Raw genomic sequence first — 20,591 nt, 5'->3', positions numbered from 1 at the left:
AGCGTCTAAAAGCGTATGAGAATGTCTACCTGCACTGCGTTGTTCACAAACACACTGTAACATTTGCTATAAAAATCACACCTTGCTTTCACAAGACATTAATTAAGAGCAAGAAGCAATCGTAGTCTGCTAATATTCTGGGGCATCGAAGATGGCGATGCCGGCTTCAATTTAGCGTACAACCTAAGTCTGTAGCGACATCTTCCCTCATTATACTCCGAAAACTTGTAAGTAGGCTGTTTAGGTTTTTATATTGGTAGCGCCACGTAACGCTCTGTATGAAAATCACTGGCTGTGCTGTGTGCAGCCGGTGGCTGGTTTGCATTGTTGGAATTTGCCATTGTAGTGTTGGGCAGCTGGATGTGAACAGCGCGTAGCGTTGCGCAGTTGGAGGTGAGCCGCCAGCAGTGGTGGATGTAGGGAGAGAGATGGCGGAGTTATGAAATTTGTAAGACTGGATGTCATGAACTGCTATATATATTATGACTATTAAGGTAAATACATTGTTTGTTCCCTATTAAAACCTTTCATTTGCTAACTATGCCTATCAGTAGTTAGTACCTTCCGTAGTTTGAATCTTTTATTTAGCTGGCAGTAGTGGCGCTCACTGTATTGCAGCAGTTCGAGTAACCAAGATTTTTGTGAGGTAAGTGATTTGTGAAACGTGTAGGTTAATGTTAGTCAGGGCCATTCTTTTGTAGGGATTTTTGAAAGTCAGATTGCGTTGCGTTAAAAAAATATTGTGTGTCAGGATAAGCACAGTCTTGTATAATTGTTCAAAGGGGACGTTTCAAACTTTACAATTTCTTATTTACTTCTTTGTAGACAGTGCTTCTTTCCTAATTCCAACGAACGTACATCAAAGCAAGCTACTGCAGTGTCTGCTTTGACAGCGCTATCATTGGTTGTCGAACTAAATGCAAAATAATTTAATAACTTTGTTGATACGTTATTTTGATAAAATAGTGGCGGTAGACTCATCGCAAAATTTGTTACTGAGATTTCATAGACTAAACCTTAGTTCCTAGTTTTCTAACCATTGTGATGGGTATAATTCCTTTGAATCTTTACAATGGGGTGACAAGTCATGCGATACCACCTCATACCGTGTTGGACCTGCTTTTGCCCAGCGTAGTGCAGCAGCTCGACGTGGCATGGACTCAACAACTCGTTGGAAGTCCCCTGCAGAAATACTGAGCTTCTATAGATGCCCATAACTGCGAAGGTGTAATCAGGGCAGGATTTTATGAACCAACTGACTTCTCGATTTTGTTCCATTAACAAGCGATATGATCCATATCGGGCTGTGTGGGTTGCCAAATCATTTACTTCAACTGTCCAGAATGTTCTGCAAGCCAATCTACATCTTTATCTACATCCATACTCCGCAAGCCACCTGACGGTGTATGGCGGAGAGTACCTTGAGTACCTCTATCGGTTCTCCCCTCTATTCCAGTCTCGTATTGTTCGTGGAAAGAAGGATTGTCGGTATGCTTCTGTGTGGGCTCTAATCTCTCTGATTTTATCCTCATGGTCTCTTCGCGAGATATACGTAGGAGGGAGCAATATATTGCTTGACTCTTCGGTGAAGGTACGTTCTCGAAACTTCAACAAAAGCCCGTACCGAGATACTGAGCGTCTCTCCTGCAGAGTCTTCCACTGCAGTTTGTCTATCATCTCCGTAACGCTTTCGCGATTACTAAATGATCCTGTAACGAAGCGCGCTGCTCTCCGTTGGATCTTCTCTATCTCTTCTATCAACCCTATCTGGTACGGATCCCACACTGTTGAGCAGTATTAAAGCAGTGGGCGAACAAGCGTACTGTAACCTACTTCCTTTGTTTTCGGATTGCATTTCCTTAGGATTCTTCCAATGAATCTCAGTCTGGCATCTGCTTTACCAACGATCAACTTTATATAATCATTCCATTTTAAATCAGTCCTAATGCGTACTCCCAGATAATTAGTGGAATTAACTGCTTCCAGTTGCTGACCTGCTATACTGTAGCTGAATGATAAGGGATCTATCTTTCTATGTATTCGTAGAACATTACACTTGTCTACATTGAGATTCAATTGCCATTCCCTACACCATGCGTCAATTCGCTGCAGATCCTCCTCCATTTCAGTTCAATTTTCCAATGTTACAACCTCTCGATATACCACAGCATCATCCGCAAAAAGCCTCAGTGAACTTCCGATGTCATCCACAAGGTCATTTACGTATATTGTGAACAGCAACGGTCCTACGACACTCCCCTGCGGCACACCTGAAATCACTCTTACTTCGGAAGACTTCTCTCCATTGAGAATGACATGCCGCGTTCTGTTATCTAGGAACTCTTCAATCCAATCACACAATTGGTCTGATAGTCCATATGCTCTTACTTTGTTCATTAAACGACTGTGGGGAACTGTATCAAACGCCTTGCGGAAGTCAAGAAACACGGCATCTACCTGTGAACCCGTGTCTATGGCCCTCTGAGTCTCGTGGAAGAATAGCGCGAGCTGGGTTGCACAAGACCGTCTTTTTCGAAACCCATGCTGATTCTTACAGAGTAGATTTCTAGACTCCAGAAAAGTCAATATACTCGAACATAATACGTGTTCCAAAATTCCAGTCGTGAACAGTTGTGTAACGGTGACGTGGCGCATCGTCATCCAAAAGAATTCCATCATTTTTGGGAACATGAAGTATATGAGTGTCTGTAAATGGTCTCCAAGTAGCCGAAAATAACCATTTTTCGTCAATTATCGGTTCAGATGCACCAGTGGACCGAGTACATTCCATGTATACCAGCCGACACCATTATGGAGCCGTCGCTTGCACAGTGCCTTGTTGACAACTTGAGTGCATGGTTTCGTGGGGTCGGGACCCCACTCGAACCCTACCATCAGTTCTTACCAACTGAAATCTGGACTCATCTGACGAGACGACGGTTTTCAAGTCGTCTAGGGTCCGACCGACATGGTCGTGAGCCCAGGAGAAGCGCAGCAGCCGACGTCATGCTGTTAGTAAAGGCCCTCACGTTGATCATCTGCTGCGGTTGCACATTAACGCCAAATTTCGCTTCACCGTCGTAACGGATACATGCGTTGTGCGTCACACATCGTTTTCTGCTGCTATTTCATGCAGTGTTGCTTGTTAGAAGTGAAATTCTGCGCAAACGCCGCCGCTCCCGCTAGTTAAGTGGCGGCCGTCTGCCACAGCGTTGTCCGTGGTGAGAGGTAATGCCTGAAGTGTGACAGTCTCAGCACGCTCTTGACACTGTGGATCTGGGAATACTGAATTCTCTAATGATTTTCGAAATGGAATGTCCCACGGTTGTAGCTCCAACTACCATTACGTGTTCGAAGTGTATTAATTCAGTCGTGCGGCCATAATCACGTCGGAAATGTTTTCACGTGAGTGCAAATGGCAGCTTTGTCAATGCACTGCCCTTTTTGTACCTTGTACACACGATACTACCGCCCTCTGACATGTTCATATCACCGCCCCATGACTTCTGTAATCTAATTTCATTCTCTACGTGCTCAGCACAAATAAAAATGATGGAAATATACGTAGCGGCGGACACTGCCAGCGATATAGCAACGGCTAAGAAAATCGAAAGAAAGGAATGTGTCTTATATAATGGCACCAGAGCGAGGCGTGGTCTAAATACGTCATCTCATAAAACCCTACGACGTTATTTTAACGCAAAATAATAATGTCGTAAGGGAGGACTTCCTAGAAGGAGCCAAATGACGCGGGCTCTATTATCATAAAAGGGGCGAAGCCGGCTCGTTTCGCCTTTTTCTCCTTTCTACCTCCCCCAGCGCCTCTGTCCCACCTTGCGGGAGCCGTACCGCAGCCTCGCCTTAAACTTAGCCTCGGTAACTAAAGCCACGGACGGGCATAATGGTGGCGAGGGGAAAGCAAGGCGGAAAGCCACATAAGGTTACAAGCGGCTGGGTGGGACAGTGGCGCTGGGGGGGGGGGGGCGAAATCTGCTGCGCACTGCGCACCTGGAAGCGCCGTATTTAGGGGATTCCCTTCAGTTGTAGCCCCGCATCCTGGGAGAGAACTCTCTGTATTTCGTGTGTACAATGATGCGTGTCTGTATACGAGAATAAATGCTTCAGCTCATGTTGATATGAAATGGACTGAGTGAAGACTTACTCTAAACTGCATAACATTTGTTTTTCCCATGAAAACATTTTATCGAACAAGATAGTATAAATCGGAACAGTTTGCGATGTTAACAGATAATCCACTTCAATTAACTGCTATTTTGATGTAGCTGTATTTCCTTTCCATACATTTATAAAGTGTTCTTTTACTGCATTCTAACTAGTTCTATAACTTTTTCGTAAATATAATCTCGCCTACTTCGCCAATTCTATGCCGATAGAGAAGCGGCACCTTGCTCCAGTACTGTGACAAGATGACTTTTGCCACAGTGCAAGATGACAACACATGTAAAACCCAAATACAGTACGTTCTTTTAAACTACTGAACAGAACATTAATTAATGGAACATTTCTACATGTTTCTTATAAAGTAGTGTACAATGCAAGAATTTTTGTAATAACAACTAAAACAACTGGACATCAGTGTGTTTCGTTCCGAAAAAACAGGTATAAATTTTCCTCTCTGAAAATCTGAGCAGTGCTCACGCAAACTTTTGGATATTTCGAAAATTCTGTCCAATCTGCTGATGGATACTCCACGTAGATGTCATTATGTGTCATCACTTGCAGAACACCAGATCATTCCTTCTATGGAGGCTGTCAACTGTTCTTTCTAACCTATTTGTCAAGCACTGTGTACTTCGTCATCACCCTAGGTCTATTTCATAGTCGAGCGTATTCCTGTTGGCTGATGCAAACATGCGACACCAAAAATTTCCATCTTCAGCGTAGGCGGATTCCAGAATATAACTGTTCAGACGATATAGTACACCAATTTCTGGCCAGTTAATTGGCCTACAGTAAGCAATTGTGGAGAAGATTTGACAGACTTCTCCTGCGTTTTTTCGTGTTCAGAGTAACTCATGGTCATCATTGTGGTGAAAATTGTGAAAACTGCCTTGTAAGCCGTCTATTTATGGGAGCAGAGACGAAAATCAGTAAGACGGAGAGATGGTGTTGAGACGCGTCGCTTTGAGGTCACATCGGTAGACAGAGACGCGTTGTCGCAGCCTGGCGCACTTTTTTCCAGCCCTTCCTTTACCCTGAACAGCTCACTACTTCTGATGTCAGTTCCGCAACTTGTGTTGTCTTTTCAATGTTTTTACTCATTTTGTATCTTCGATCCAGTGGTCACATATGGTTGCAAGCAACAGAGATTTTTGAAAGCCAGTAATGGTTCCGTAGCAATCTTCTGCTCAGTCGGAGTTATCCACCACTTGTCAACAAAACAGTGACCACCAAGTGAGCTTTTTTCAAGCAATAATTTAGTGTACTTTCGAGCATATCAACGTACATTCCATGGTGCAACATAATTAGTTAGATTTTTCAGAGATAAATTGTCTTTAATTGAGCTTAAAGTAAGATATTCTATTTACCTCAATTACAGAAAGCATTCAGTTAACTGTGAAGCATTTTAAAGAAAATAAATCCAGTGTTTAGAAGTGCTAATGTGTTTTACCTCTTTTTGTTGTCCTACAACAGTTCAGGGCTCAATAACCGTTTCTTCCAAATCCACCAGAAACAAACGCAAAATAATTTTATTTAAAAAAGCGGATAAAGTGTCACTAGAAGCCTTCCTAAGAGACAATCTTCATTCCTTCCGAACTGACTATGCAAATGTAGACGAGATGTGGCTCATATTCAAAGATATAGTAGCAACATCAATTGAGAGATTCATACCTCATAAATTGGTAAGAGATGGAACTGATCCCCCATGGTAGACAAAACAGGTCCAAACGCTGTTGCACAGGCAACGGAAAAAGCATGCGAAATTCAGAAGAACGCGAAATCCCGAAGATTGGCTAAAATTTACAGACGCGCGAAATTTGGCACGGACTTCAATGCGAGATGCCTTTAATAGGTTCCACAACGAAACATTGTCTCGAAATTTGGTAGAAAATCCGAAGAAATTCTGGTCGTATATAACACAAGCGGCAAGACGCAGTGAATACCTTCGCTGCGTAGTGCCGATGGTACTGTTACCGACGACTGTGCCGCTAAAGCGGAGTTATTGAACGCAGTTTTCCGAAATTACTTCACCAGGGAAGACGAATGGAGTATTCCAGAATTTGAAACACGAACAGCTGCTAGCATGAGTTTCTTAGAAGTAGATACCTTAGGGGTTGCGAAGCAACTCAAATCGCTTTATACGGGCAAGTCTTCAGGTCCAGATTGTATACCGATCAGCTTCCTTTCAGATTACGCTGATACAATAGCTCCCTACTTAGCAATCATATACAACCGCTCGCTCACCGATAGATCTGTACTTAAAGATTGGAAAATTGCGCAGGCCGCACCAGTGTTTAAGAAGGGTAGTAGGACTAATCCATCGAACTACAGACCTATATCATTGACGTCGGTTTGCAGTAGGGTTTTGGAGCATATACTGTATTCAAACATTATGAATCACTTCGAAGGGAACGATCTATTGATACGTAATCAGCATGGTTTCAGAAATCATCGTTCTTGTGCAACGCAGCTAGCTCTTCATTTGCACGAAGTAATGGCCGCTATCGACAGGGGATCTCAAGTTGATTCCGTATTTCTAGATTTCCGGAAAGCTTTTGACACCATTCCTCACAAGCGACTTCTAATCAAGCTGTGGGCCTATGGGGCATCGTCTCAGTTGTGCGACTGGATTCGTGATTTCCTGTCAGGAAGGTCGCAGTTCGTAGTAATAGAAGGCAAATCATCGAGTAAAACTGAAGTGATATCAGGTGTTCCCCAGGGAAGCGTCCTGGGACCTCTGCTGTTCCTGATCTATGTAAATGACCTGGGTGACAATCTGAGCAGTTCTCTTAGGTTGTTCGCAGATGATGCTGTAATTTACCGTCTAGTAAGGTCATCCGAAGACCAGTATCAGTTGCAAAGCGAGTTAGAAAAGTTTGCTGTATGGTGTAGCAGGTGGCAGTTGACGCTAAATAACGAAAAGTGTGAGGTGATCCACATGAGTTCCAGAAGAAATCCGTTGGGATTCGATTACTCGATAAATAGTACAATTCTCAAGGCTGTCAGTTGAAATAATTACCTGGGTGTTAAAATTACGAACAACTTCAGTTGGAAAGACCACATAGATAATATTCTGGGGAGGGCGAGCCAAAGGTTGCGTTTCATTGGCAGGACACTTAGAGGATGCAACAAGTCCACTAAAGAGACAGCTTACACTACATTCGTTCGTTCTCTGTTAGAATATTGCTGTGCGGTGTAGGATCCTTACCAGGTGGGATTGACGGTGGACATCGAAAGGGTGCAAAAAAGGGGAGCTCGTTTTGTATTATCACGTAATAGGGGGGAGAGTGTGGCACATATGATACGCGAGTTTGGATGGAAGTCATTAAAGCAAAGATGTTTTTCGTCGCGGCGAGATCTATTTACAAAATTTCAGTCACCAACTTTCTCTTCCGAATGCGAAAATATTTTGTTGAGCCCAACCTACATAGGTAGGAATGATCATCAAAATAAAATAAGAGAAATCAGAGCTCGATCAGAAAGGTTAAGGTGTACGTTTTTCCCGCGCGCTGTTCGGGAAAGGGATGGTAGAGAGATAGTATGATTGTGGTTCGATGAACCCCCTGCCAAGCACTTAAATGTGAATTGCAGAGTAATCGTGTGGATGTAGATGCAGATGTAGGGCAGGCGACTCTCATTAAATAATAAGTATGACCGATTTCTGCTGCATAAGTGAGTTGTGTTCTTCCATTGTGACGGCGTTCCATTGCAAAGCAGGTGACCCTACACAGAACAATATATGTGCGGCTTGAGTTTTAAATAAGTTTCTTGACAAATGGTTACTAGTGGTTGATCTCATGTGCATAGAATATGGTCTTCAGATCAGAGACCATTTCCAGATACTGTAATTAGCCATTTGCTGCGTCAAGGTAATGTAAGGCTTACACCAGTTTGCATATTGTTTGTGCCTTGAAACCGTAAGTGTGGTAGGCAGATCACACTCTCCGCTACGGAGCCACAGCACGTTGCGTGTTTGATGCTCCTAAATCAGAACCACTTTGCAGAAACGGTATTTTCTACAGACCCAGGTTGGTTTGAAAAGCAACAGTATAGTGTTAAACGTATTTGTCGTGAAGCTAATCTAGTTTTACTGGTACTGCTACAAGCTGATTGCAGTTTATGTTGCCTTCAGTGTTTCAACTGTATGACGCAAAATATGTGTTCAGCACCAACGAATCTGATTCTATAGCTGACGCAGCGTTTGAAAGACAGTCGTCTGTAGTGGAGAAAATCTTATTCGAAGGGATATCAATGTTGGTAGTCTCAAATTCGTATCGATCTGAAAAACTGCTCTTACACGTAACTGAGAAAAATTGAAAACTGGAACTGTTAAAAAATGTTAGAATGTTACCAGTAGAAAATAAGCCGAGAGAAAAATCTTAGATAGTGCTCGCTCTCCTCAAAAGTGAATCATTTCCTTTCGCAGGCTACGTTTTCGAAATTCTTTCAACACGAAAAAATGTTTATATGCAACCAGTTTCATGGTGAAAAATTTTCAGTGTATTAATCTCTAATTTCTGTATTGTGTATTTTATTATTTCAATGTATGTTGATTTATCGCTTCATTTCTTTGGTTGTTGAAGACTCTTTGTTCCATAATACACAAGGTTCTTGTAAGATGAAGGTAGGGAAACCGCAAAATATGTATGTTTCAATGTGCAATATGTTGTTTTGTTGTAACATTACATTCTCTGGTCAGGCTGTGTATGCTCAGTGTAAAACGTCTGTACTGTTGACAATGAATAATGATACGTCGTTATCTCACTAAATTCGCGTACACTTCACTTTGTACACATTACTGTAAAAAATGTGTGAGCTATAATTATCAGCTGCGAGGCAATATTTTCAGTTTTTGGTAGTATATAGTTTTTGTATTATTTGTATTCCATTTATGTTTTATTCACGAGACTGACGGGACCCCTAAGAAATCGTAACAATCTAATAAAATATTTTCCTGATTTAAATTTGTAGTAATTAAAAAGACTTTATAGTACTCACAAGGGGAGGCCGCCAATTGTGAAATTCAGATTCGATTCATACTGCGCATAATAAAAGCTCATGGCCAGAGATGTAATGTGGCAAAGCACCAAGATGCACTTCTCAGCCGTTGTCGAGAAAATCGACAGTTAAAAGAAACCGTTGCGATGAAATACTCTCTTCGATTATTAATTTTCTACAGCGTCGTGGAGCAGCGGTAAGCGCACGGATTCGTAATCCGAAGGTCGCCGGATCGAATCTCGCGCCATACAACTCTTTTTTTTTATTAGCTTTTTGTAATTCAAGTATATATATATATATATATATATATATATATATATATATATATATATATATATATATATATATATATATATATACTTGAATTACAAAAAGCAAATAATAAAAAAAATCTTGCATGGCGCGAGATTCGATATAATTTATATATACACACACACACACACACACACACATAAACTATTAATGAATTGCTTATGCATGTTGGTGAAGGCGGATCGCTCTCCAATTGTGCCGCCTCCATTTTCCGTTTGTTTAACAGGGTGTACCAAAGCTCTCACGTCCGCACCGATTTTCGACGATGTTATAAGTTGCGCTAGGGACCGCATCTACCTTCTTTCGAAGTTAGCAGGCAACTACGCTGTTATGCGGCGGCTCGTTTCGGCCCATTCAACATCTGTCCTTCAAGTGTAACGAGCGAGTAACGGAGTTTATATTTCATACCTGCCACAGCAAATTTGTGTTCGTGGGGTTTCTATTCTAATTCGAACGTTTGACTTACGCTATACGTATTCGTTTCGGAATATCGTTTCTACGTCTTCCGTTAACTATACGTGGTTAACATTATGAAGACAATTAATAACATTTGTGAAATACAACTTTGTTTGCGGAAAACATAATGATGTTCGAAGTCGCCAGTTTTTCCACGACAAACGACTTTCAACATCTTATTATATGCATAATTGTTGCAACTGATTGCCGGGAATTATATATATATATATATATATATATATATATATATATGTATATATATATATATATATATATATATATATATATATATATATATATGTGTGTGTGTGTGTGTGTGTGTGTGTGCACAGATTTAAATTACAAAAAACAAATACTAAAAAAAAAAAAGGTTGCATGGCGCGAGATTCGATCCGGCGACTTTCGGATTACGAACCCGAGCGCGTACCGCTGCGCCACGACGCTGTAGAAAATTATTAATCGTAGAGAGTGTTTCACAGCAACGGTTTATTTTAACTGTCGATTTTCTCGACAACGGCTGAGAAGGGCATCTTGGTTCTTTGCCACATTACACCTCTGGCCATGAGGTTTTATTATGCGCAGTGTGAATTGAATCCGAATTTCACAAGTGGCGGCCTCCCCTTGTCAGATTACTGGAATATGTTAAACGTCCGCCGGCCGAAGTGGCCGTGCGGTTAAAGGCGCTGCAGTCTGGAACCGCAAGACCGCTACGGTCGCAGGTTCGAATCCTGCCTCGGGCATGGATGTTTGTGATGTCCTTAGGTTAGTTAGGTTTAACTAGTTCTAGGGGACTAATGACCTCAGCAGTTGCGTCCCATAGTGCTCAGAGCCATTTGAACCATTTTTTTTGTTAAACGTCCAAATTCCTAAATGATTCTTTCTAGCTGAAACTTACTGTGATAAACGTGATGCAAATGTAAGGATGGTTCCGAATTCGAGTCCCAAATGCTTGGTTGTCGACCAACAACATAGCAAGGAGCCTTTATGAGAGTGTGTGATACGCACACCATGACGAAAATCCCTTTAAATAGTGGGCGAAACATGGGACGTTTTGCATGTCACAATCTACTATCCAGCAGAATTTCATGGACATTGACGGCTCTGTGAATGCCCAAAAACCTACATTAGGTGAATTGTCAATTCGGGGTACATAGTGCAGAGAGCTATTCACAAACATACCTAACAATACTAGTGGAAAAATATCCTATTCAAGGGCAGCCTCAGGGCTGTGAGAAAAGAAGATTGATGCTTCAGACACTCCTTAGCGGGACCATGGTTATCTGTAGCAAGGAGCAGTTATGGTTATCCTTAGTGTCAAGGGAAGATACTCGTTTATTCAATCTGGTAGTTGATAAAACTGATGCAAGATTCATGTGAATTGAAGATTTATTGCTGTTGGTCAATCTAATTCATTCCGTAGCCCATTATAGTCGGTTTTGTATTTCATTTGGCGTACCCTATTCAAAAATGGAATACTATATAAAAATGTTTAAAAGAAAGAGAGAAATGTTGTGTGCACATAGCACTAGGTGTGGGTGGACAAAAGAGTTCCCAAAGGTGATAATGCAACTAGAGATGTAGCCCGTTCAAGGACATAAAAATGCCGCAGACTATCATAAATAAGCGTAGACTTAGCTTTCCTAGTAGCCTTGGTCAGTTAAGATCGTAACTGCATTAATTCTACGATAAGTGTGTTGCGTACCTACTGGGCGTTGCCCCATTTGATTGATTTAACATTTTTGTTCTACATAGTTATCCTACTGTTTGTTACTTAAAAATAAACAATATTTATAGCAAAGTTGCAACTCTCAATATTTTATTCAGTTTTTATTCGAAAACGTTTTATAGCAATTTTTAAATAGTCAATGTTTAATGCAGATTTTATTCGAAACTTGTTGATTTATAACGTACAGCAAAGAAATGTTGTAGTAAAAATTAAAGAAGCTGAAAACACAGATTTCTCATACAGAGCTAGAAAATGTAATTCCCACAATAAAGGTAAAATTAAACAAACCGCAAAAAAATAAAACGTAGCTTCAATACGTCGCCGAGCTTATATTAATGTTTCTGTTATTGCTAAACAACTTTCGTAATTATCAGTAACAACAGGGAACCATTGCCTTTTATCTCGAGGAAGAAAATTCTATTGAGTAAAAAGTAACAATAATTACACAGACTGTTTTAGGTTTGTGCATGTAAACCATACCTGAAATTGCTTTGGTTACATAAAAGAGTAGAAGTTAACCGATCAATTGACTTTTATTACTTGTAAAATTCAATTTGTACACCATAAAGAGAGAAAATACACAGTGGACTAACACTGGACGACGTGCGGATCTAATTATGTGCAAAACACACAAAAAACAAAGAGAAGTCGTCGGCTCCCAGTTTCTCTCCCACTTACTCACTTAGGTTTCTTTCCCAACTAATGCTAGCAATACTACTAGCAATCCTATCATTTACTACGTAATGTATATACGGAGGTAAAAGTACCCATCCGTAGTTTGGTAGGGCGCAACAACTCTAAGCCCGTCACTGTCATGAGGAAGACAGGTTTGTGTCTTAGGAAGTCGCATGTAATGGCTCACTACTGGGTTTACGAGTCTTCTGTTTATATATTGCCAACGTCTGACACACACGCACACGCACACACACACACACACACACACACACACACACACATACACAAATCGCTGGAGTTGCTCGATAAGACTTACGACATATGGTACTGCAGCCATTAAAACTCGTGAAGTTCTCAGTGCCGCCTTGCACCGACTGCTGGCTTATGATTCAACCGGTGACAAACAACAGTACAAGTTCTTCTGTTCTCTAAAAGGCCGCACAGGGTATTAAAGAGTATTTTTATAATCTGTAATAGGATAAAACACTCTTAATTAATGAAAAATATGTCAGAAGCATCAATTTTCCTCTATGGTTTCTTTCAAACAAGGTTTGATAATTTGCCAGCCTACCTTGATGTGAATTCAGCCTTCCAAACGTAACCACTGAAACATCGCTACAGGACACATATTGACTCTCGGTTGCCAGTGTTGTTGAATTTGCGACAAGCATTTGGAATTCATTTGCTATTTGAAGCATGGTGAACATGTGTGATGGTATCCTTGTATATATGAAAAGTACTTGAAATCACATCTAAAACAATACAGAGTAGGGCATTAGAATCATTCCTTAGTACCCCGGCATACAGTTCAGTACGGTATTTATTTCACTGTCCGATATGATGTAATAATGCATTCATAGCTTTTCGATGTTTCATGTATTGCTACCCACTTTATTAGCATTAGTAATATTCATGTTTCTATTTCTCGTTTTGTTATAATAGTCATTTTGTAAATTTGTTTGTTCTGTACTAGATGAAATATTATTAGATGATATATTTTTAACAAGAAGTTAAATCGTCGACATTCTAGTTCTACAAAATTTTAGTTACAACAGGCACTAACCAACCAATAAAAAAGCATCAATGAGATTCAGGCAATTTATCACGTAATACAGTGATTAATAAAATAAACTCCACCGTTAACTCATCGTCAACCTTCACATGAAATATTTTGTTAACTCTTGGTGTACCACATAAATAAGGTATAGAGTGTCTCTCTTGAACAAGTTCATATGTGTAACAGCCATTATATCGAAGCACTCGTAACGAAAAAACTGCTTCTATTGTGGGAACAATACGTTACCATTTCTATATTGAGACATTAATTCTCCTCTTATTTTCTTTATGTATACGACGTCACCTTGGATTCTAAAAGAAAAGGATGCCAAACACATACAAGAATATACACTCCTGGAAATCGAAAAAAGAACACATTGACACCGGTGTGTCAGACCCACCATACTTGCTCCGGACACTGCGAGAGGGCTGTACAAGCAATGATCACACGCACGGCACAGCGGACACACCAGGAACCGCGGTGTTGGCCGTCGAATGGCGCTAGCTGCGCAGCATTTGTGCACCGCCGCCGTCAGTGTCAGCCAGTTTGCCGTGGCATACGGAGCTCCATCGCAGTCTTTAACACTGGTAGCATGTCGCGACAGCGTGGACGTGAACCGTATGTGCAGTTGACGGACTTTGAGCGAGGGCGTATAGTGGGCATGCGGGAGGCCGGGTGGACGTACCGCCGAATTGCTCAACACGTGGGGCGTGAGGTCTCCACAGTACATCGATGTTGTCGCCAGTGGTCGGCGGAGGGTGCACGTGCCCGTCGACCTGGGACCGGACCGCAGCGACGCACGGATGCACGCCAAGACAGTAGGATCCTACGCAGTGCCGTAGGGGACCGCACCGCCACTTCACAGCAAATTAGGGACACTGTTGCTCCTGCGGTATCGGCGAGGACCATTCGCAACCGTCTCCATGAAGCTGGGCTACGGTCCCGCACACCGTTAGGCCGTCTTCCGCTCACGCCCCAACATCGTGCAGCCCGCCTCCAGTGGTGTCGCGACAGGCGTGAATGGAGGGACGAATGGAGACGTGTCGTCTTCAGCGATGAGAGTCGCTTCTTCCTTGGTGCCAATGATGGTCGTATGCGTGTTTGGCGCCGTGCGGGTGAGCGCCACAATCAGGACTGCATACGACCGAGGCACACAGGGCCAACACCCGGCATCATGGTGTGGGGAGCGATCTCCTACACTGGCCGTACACCACTGGTGATCGTCGAGGGGACACTGAATAGTGCACGGTACATCCAAACCGTCATCGAACCCATCGTTCTACCATTCCTAGACCGGCAAGGGAACTTGCTGTTCCAACAGGACAATGCACGTCCGCATGTATACCGTGCCACCCAACGTGCACTAGAAGGTGTAAGTCAACTACCCTGGCCAGCAAGATCTCCGGATCAGTCCCCCATTGAGCATGTTTGGGACTGAATGAAGCGTCGTCTCACGCGGTCTGCACGTCCAGCACGAACGCTGGTCCAACGGAGGCGCCAGGTGGAAATGGCATGGCAAGCCGTTCCACAGGACTACATCCAGCATCTCTACGATCGTCTCCATGGGAGAATAGCAGCCTGCATTGCTGCGAAAGGTGGATATACACTGTACGGCCGGCCGAAGTGGCCGTGCGGTTAAAGGCGCTGCAGTCTGGAACCGCAAGACCGCTACGGTCGCAGGTTCGAATCCTGCCTCGGGCATGGATGTTTGTGATGTCCTTAGGTTAGTTAGGTTTAACTAGTTCTAAGTTCTAGGGGACTAATAACCTCAGCAGTTGAGTCCCATAGTGCTCAGAGCCATTTGAACCACACTGTACTAGTGCCGACATTGTGCATGCTCTGTTGCCTGTGTCTATGTGCCTGTGGTTCTGTCAGTGTGATCATGTGATGTATCTGACCCCAGGAATGTGTCAATAAAGTTTCCCCTTCCTGGGACAATGAATTCACGGTGTTCTTATTTCAATTTCCAGGAGTGTATTACACGACAGAAACAGTTTTCCGGAGTTTTTTCTGTAGAATGTGTTAACATTACCTAGCATTAAATTACAATGGCATTCAAGTTGTCACTTAATGGTGTTTTCCAAGATAAACACAGTACCAGATGTTTCCGTCGTATTGTTCGCTTACCGTTTACAGTAATTATGCAAATAAGAGTAAAATGATATCTGTAATATAGGTTACATTACTTTAAGCAAACTGGTTTGAAACAACATTTTGATATAGTGTTAATATGTGCCTTAGAATCGTTGGATTTGTCAGTTTTGTGAGCCACTGATAGAGAGGCTAGTAAGATGTATTTTTATTATCTTTTGAATTTGATGTGTTTGCCAGTTTCTTATACTGCGCACAGAGTAAATAAACTCCTCATAGTAAGGAAATTTACTCGGAACATAGCTGAAGAGGCCACGCACAGGGTGGAAGTAGTTTTTGTGTGATGAATTGCGGTTGTATAATTAGCAAATTCATCTGAAATAGATTGTTTTATTACGTCACATATTTCTAAAAGTGGCACATATTGCAAAAGTTTGTAGAAGAATTTCAAGACATTTTAAGAAAACATTGATATGTTTGTTTATACTTATTCTCGCTAATCTCTGTTACTTACGAACTAAAACATGCTTAGTGTGAATTTATTTTAGTTTATTGTTAAACGCAGAGGGATACACTTTTAAGGGTAACGGGCCCTCAGTAATATTTTAGTCCACTTTATGAATGCATTGCCCCCGTTTCTGTTTGTTTTTCTTTCTGACAGCAGAAAAATTCATAAATATTCACGTATTACATTATTAGTACGGTCTCGAGGCCTTGGTTGGTAACTTAGGTCTGCAAGGTGTGGAAGACATTTTCATACCCATCATTTGGCTGATAATGGGAGGAGAGGTTGTTATGTAGTGTTCCTTATTACCAGATGTTGCACAAATGGAGGTCCGTCGGTTGAATGCTGCTGTAATGCTCCAAAGGTGCGCACACTCACCTCAGTAGGCTCCACACGCGCCACGACGTGCAAAGAAACTCAGCGAAGAAAAGCTGGAAACAAACTATGACTGTATTACTTGTGTCCTTCCACTGCTTCTACCGTTGAAACGATACGTTACCTTTTCTATATCAGATATTAATTCTCCACTTATTGCCTTTATGCATAAGACGCTACATTGGATCCTAAAAGGAAAGAAATCATTTAAGGAGTCAAACACGTCAAACTATAACTAAACGACGGAAACAATTTTCCAGAACAATTTCCAAAGCGTCCGTAAAAATTACGTAGCTTAAAATTATTATGGCAGTCAAGTTGTTCAAGAATTACAAATCACATTTGAGTTATAATTTCACGTATGACATTGACACTGCCAATCATTAGACACATAGAACTCGCGAACTATATTACTCAATACCGATATAATCAGTTCATAAGCAATCTAAATTACATATTATGTTCAATATGTTATTGTTGTTCTTGAGGTTGAAAATACCGCTTCAGTTGTAAATTACTTTATTTTCACACGACCGGTTTCGGACTGTTAGAAGCCCATCCTAAGGTGTCGTAGCTGTGCTATAATGCTCAGTTGCGGATGTTCTACCAACAGGATTGTTTGTTGTTGTTGTTGTGGTCTGTGATCCATTTCCGGTTTCATACAGCTCCCCATGCTACTCTGTCTTGTGCAAGCATCTTCATCTCCAACTAAATACTGCAACCTACATCCTATTGAATCTGCTTACTGTATTCATCTCTCGGTCTGCCTCTACGAATTCCCCCTCACGCTGCACTCAAGTACTAAATTTGTGATCCCTTGATGCCTCAGAATGTGTCCGACCAACCTGTCTTTTTTTTTCTAGTCAGGTTGTACCACAAATTTCTCTCCTCCCCAGTTCTATTCAGCACCTCCTCATTAGTTATGTGATCTACCCATCAAATCTTCAGCATTCTTCTGTAGCACCGTATTTCAAAGCTTCTCTTCTTGTCTAGATTTTTTTATCGTCCATGTCTCACTTCCGTACGTGGCTACACTCTATATAAATACTTTCAGAAAAGACTTCCTGACATTTAAATATATACTAGATGCTAACAAATATTTCTTCTTCAGGATCGCTTTTCTTGCCATTACCGGTCTACATTTCATATCCTCGGGAGTTTGACCATTATCAGTTATTTTGCTGCGCAAATAGCGAAGCTCATCTTCTACTTTAAGTGTCTCATTTCCTAATCTAATTCCCTCAGAATCTCCTGATTGAATTCGTGTACATTCCATTATCCGCGTTTTGCTTTCGTTGATGTTCATATTATATCCTCCTTTGAAGACGCTGTCCATTCGTTCAACTGCTCTTCAAAGTATTTTGCTGTCTCTGATAGAATTACAATGTCATAGTTATTATTTCTTTTCGCTGAACTTCAGTTCCTATTCCAAATTTTTCTTTTCTTTCCTTTACTGCTTGCCCAACATACACTTGGAATAACATCTGGGATAGGCTACAAAGTTGCCTCACTCCTTTCTCAACCACTGCTTCTCTTTCGTGCCCCTCGACTCTTATAACGGCCATCTGGTTTCTGTACCAATTGTAATCAGTCTTTCACCCCAAGTATTTTACCTCTGTCACCGTTATAATTTTGAAAGAGAATTTTTTGGTCAACACTGCCGAAAGCTTTCTCTGTGTCTACAAATGCTATAAATATAGGTTTGCCTTTACTTAACCTACCTTCTAAGAAAAGTCGTAAGGTCATTACTGCTTCTCGTGCCCCTAAATTTCTCCAGAATACAGAGTGATCTTCCCTGAAGTCGGCTTCTACCACCTTTTCCGTTTTTCTGTGTGGGATTCATGTTAGTATTTTTCAAGCGTGACTTATTAGACTGATAGTTCGGTAATTTTCACACCTGTCAGCACCTGCTTTATTTGGAATTGGAGTTCTTATATTCAACTTGAAGTCTGAGGTTGTTCACCTGTCATGGCTAGCTCTCCCAAAGCTATCAGTAGCTCTAAAGGAGATTTGTCTACTTCCTTGGCCTTGTTTCGACTCAAGTCTTTCAGTGCTTCGTCAAATTTTTCACGCAGTATCATATCGCCCTTCTCGTCTTCCTCTACATCCTCTTCCGTTTCCATAACGTTACCTTCAAGTTCATCTTCCATGTATACACGCTCCTCTATATGCTCTTTCTATCTTTCTGCTTTCCCTTCTTTGCTTAGACTGGTTTTCCATCCGAGCTCTTGACATTCTTACAGGTGGTTCCCTTTTCTCCGAAGGTGTCTTTAACTTTTCCTGCAGACAGTAGCTATAGTAGCCCTAGAGATATATGCTTCCACTACCTTACGTTTGTCCTCTAGCATTCCTGCTTAGCGTTTTTGCACTTACTATCAGTCTCATTTTTTATGTGTTTGTATTCCCTTTCACATACTTCATTTCAAGCAGGTTTACATTTTCTCCTTTCATCAATTAAATTCGATGTCTCTCCTGTTACCCAAGGATATCAACTAGCCCACGTCTTTTTTACGTACTTGATCCTCTGCTGACTTCACTATTTCGTCTCTCAAAGCTCTCCATTCTTCTTCTACTGTATTCCTTTCCCCTTTTCTTGACAACTGTTCCCCGTTGCTCCATCTAAATGCCCAGTTTTCCCAGATCCCATCTCATTAAATTACTGGCTTTTTTCAGTTTCTTCTGTTTTAACTTGCCGTGGTCAGTGTCTGCATCTGCCCCAGGAAATGTCTTAAAATTTAAAACTTGGTTTCTAAATCTCTGTCTTATCATTACATAATAAATTTGAAACCTTACTGTGTCTCCAAGTCTCTTCCTAGTATACAGCCTTCTTTCATGATTCTTAAACCAAGTGTTATCTGTGATAAGTTATGCTCTGTGCAGGATCACACAAAGCGGCTCAGTCTTTCATTCCTTTCCAGTTGTTCACAGTATTAGCCCAGCAAGGCTGTTTTGATTGGTGTTACAAGGCCAGATCAGTCAATCATCCCGACTATTGCCCCTCCAACTACTGAAAAGACTGCTGCTCCTCTTCAGAAACCACACGTTTTTTTCCCTCTAAACATACACCCCTTCGTTGTGGTTGCACCTAGGGTATGTCTATCTGTATCACTGAGAAAGGCAAGCCTCCCCACCAACGGCAAAGTCCATGGTTCATGTGGGGAATACGTTATTACGCTCGACAAAAATATTAGACAGTTCTTTACTCAGTTCCGAAGAAATCTAGCTTTAAATTCTTATAGCAAGCGGGTTGTCACCTAGATAATTTTTACCAAATAAATACAGTACTTAAGGTTTCTCTGTTAATGGTCGCTTACCGTTTACACTAGTTACACAGGTATGTATAAACGAGAATCGGTAATGCATGTTTCATAAGTATAAGCCACCTGATTTCAAACAACATTGGTTCCTTTTATAGAGATCATTTCGGTTTTAAAGCTGTTGTACTGAGTATTGTTGAAATTCACTGATAAAGAGGTTAATAATATGATGCCACCTGGAGTTATTACTTTTTATTAGAAGGACTCTTTCACTTTTTCAGAATACCTTATTAGGACACTCTTCCAAATCGGATGAGAGTCTACATGTCCACTTTTGACTTTTGTTTTCATCAAATCATGATTTTGCAACATTTTAAGAAAACGCTGTATGCTCTGGTAACTAGATTACAATTCCCTACTGTTATCCGGGCGGTATCATTCAAGCTACAGAACGCGGGAGCGTGCTCATCTCTGATTATCTAATTCTGTTGATGTTTAACGATAGTTTTACATGTTCCCATATTACTAAGATAATGCCCTAACTAACCAACCGCAACTCACCAATGTAATTTATTTTAATTACCAAAATCCTGTTTCAAATGGTTCTGGGCACTATGGGATTTAACATCTATGGTCATCAGTCCCCTAGAACTTAGAACTACTTAAACCCGACTAACCTAAGGACATCACACAACAGCCAGTCATCACGAGGCAGAGAAAATCCCTGACCCCGCCGGGAATCGAACCCGGGAACGAGGGCGCGGGAAGCGAGAACGCTAGCGCACGACCCAGAGCTGCGGACAAAATCCTGTTTAAATATGCCAAGTAATCCTGGAGAACCATATATTTACTTATCTCGTGGACTGGCGCAATGATTTAGCTTTTCCGGAATAATTGCCTCAGTATTCATAACACACTCCACTGTTGTACAACATTTTTTCACACTTTAAGATTTTC

Source organism: Schistocerca nitens, chromosome 6 (assembly GCF_023898315.1).
Source record: "Schistocerca nitens isolate TAMUIC-IGC-003100 chromosome 6, iqSchNite1.1, whole genome shotgun sequence".
NCBI classification, from domain to species: Eukaryota; Metazoa; Arthropoda; class Insecta; order Orthoptera; family Acrididae; genus Schistocerca; species Schistocerca nitens.
This window is presented reverse-complemented; position numbering follows the sequence as displayed.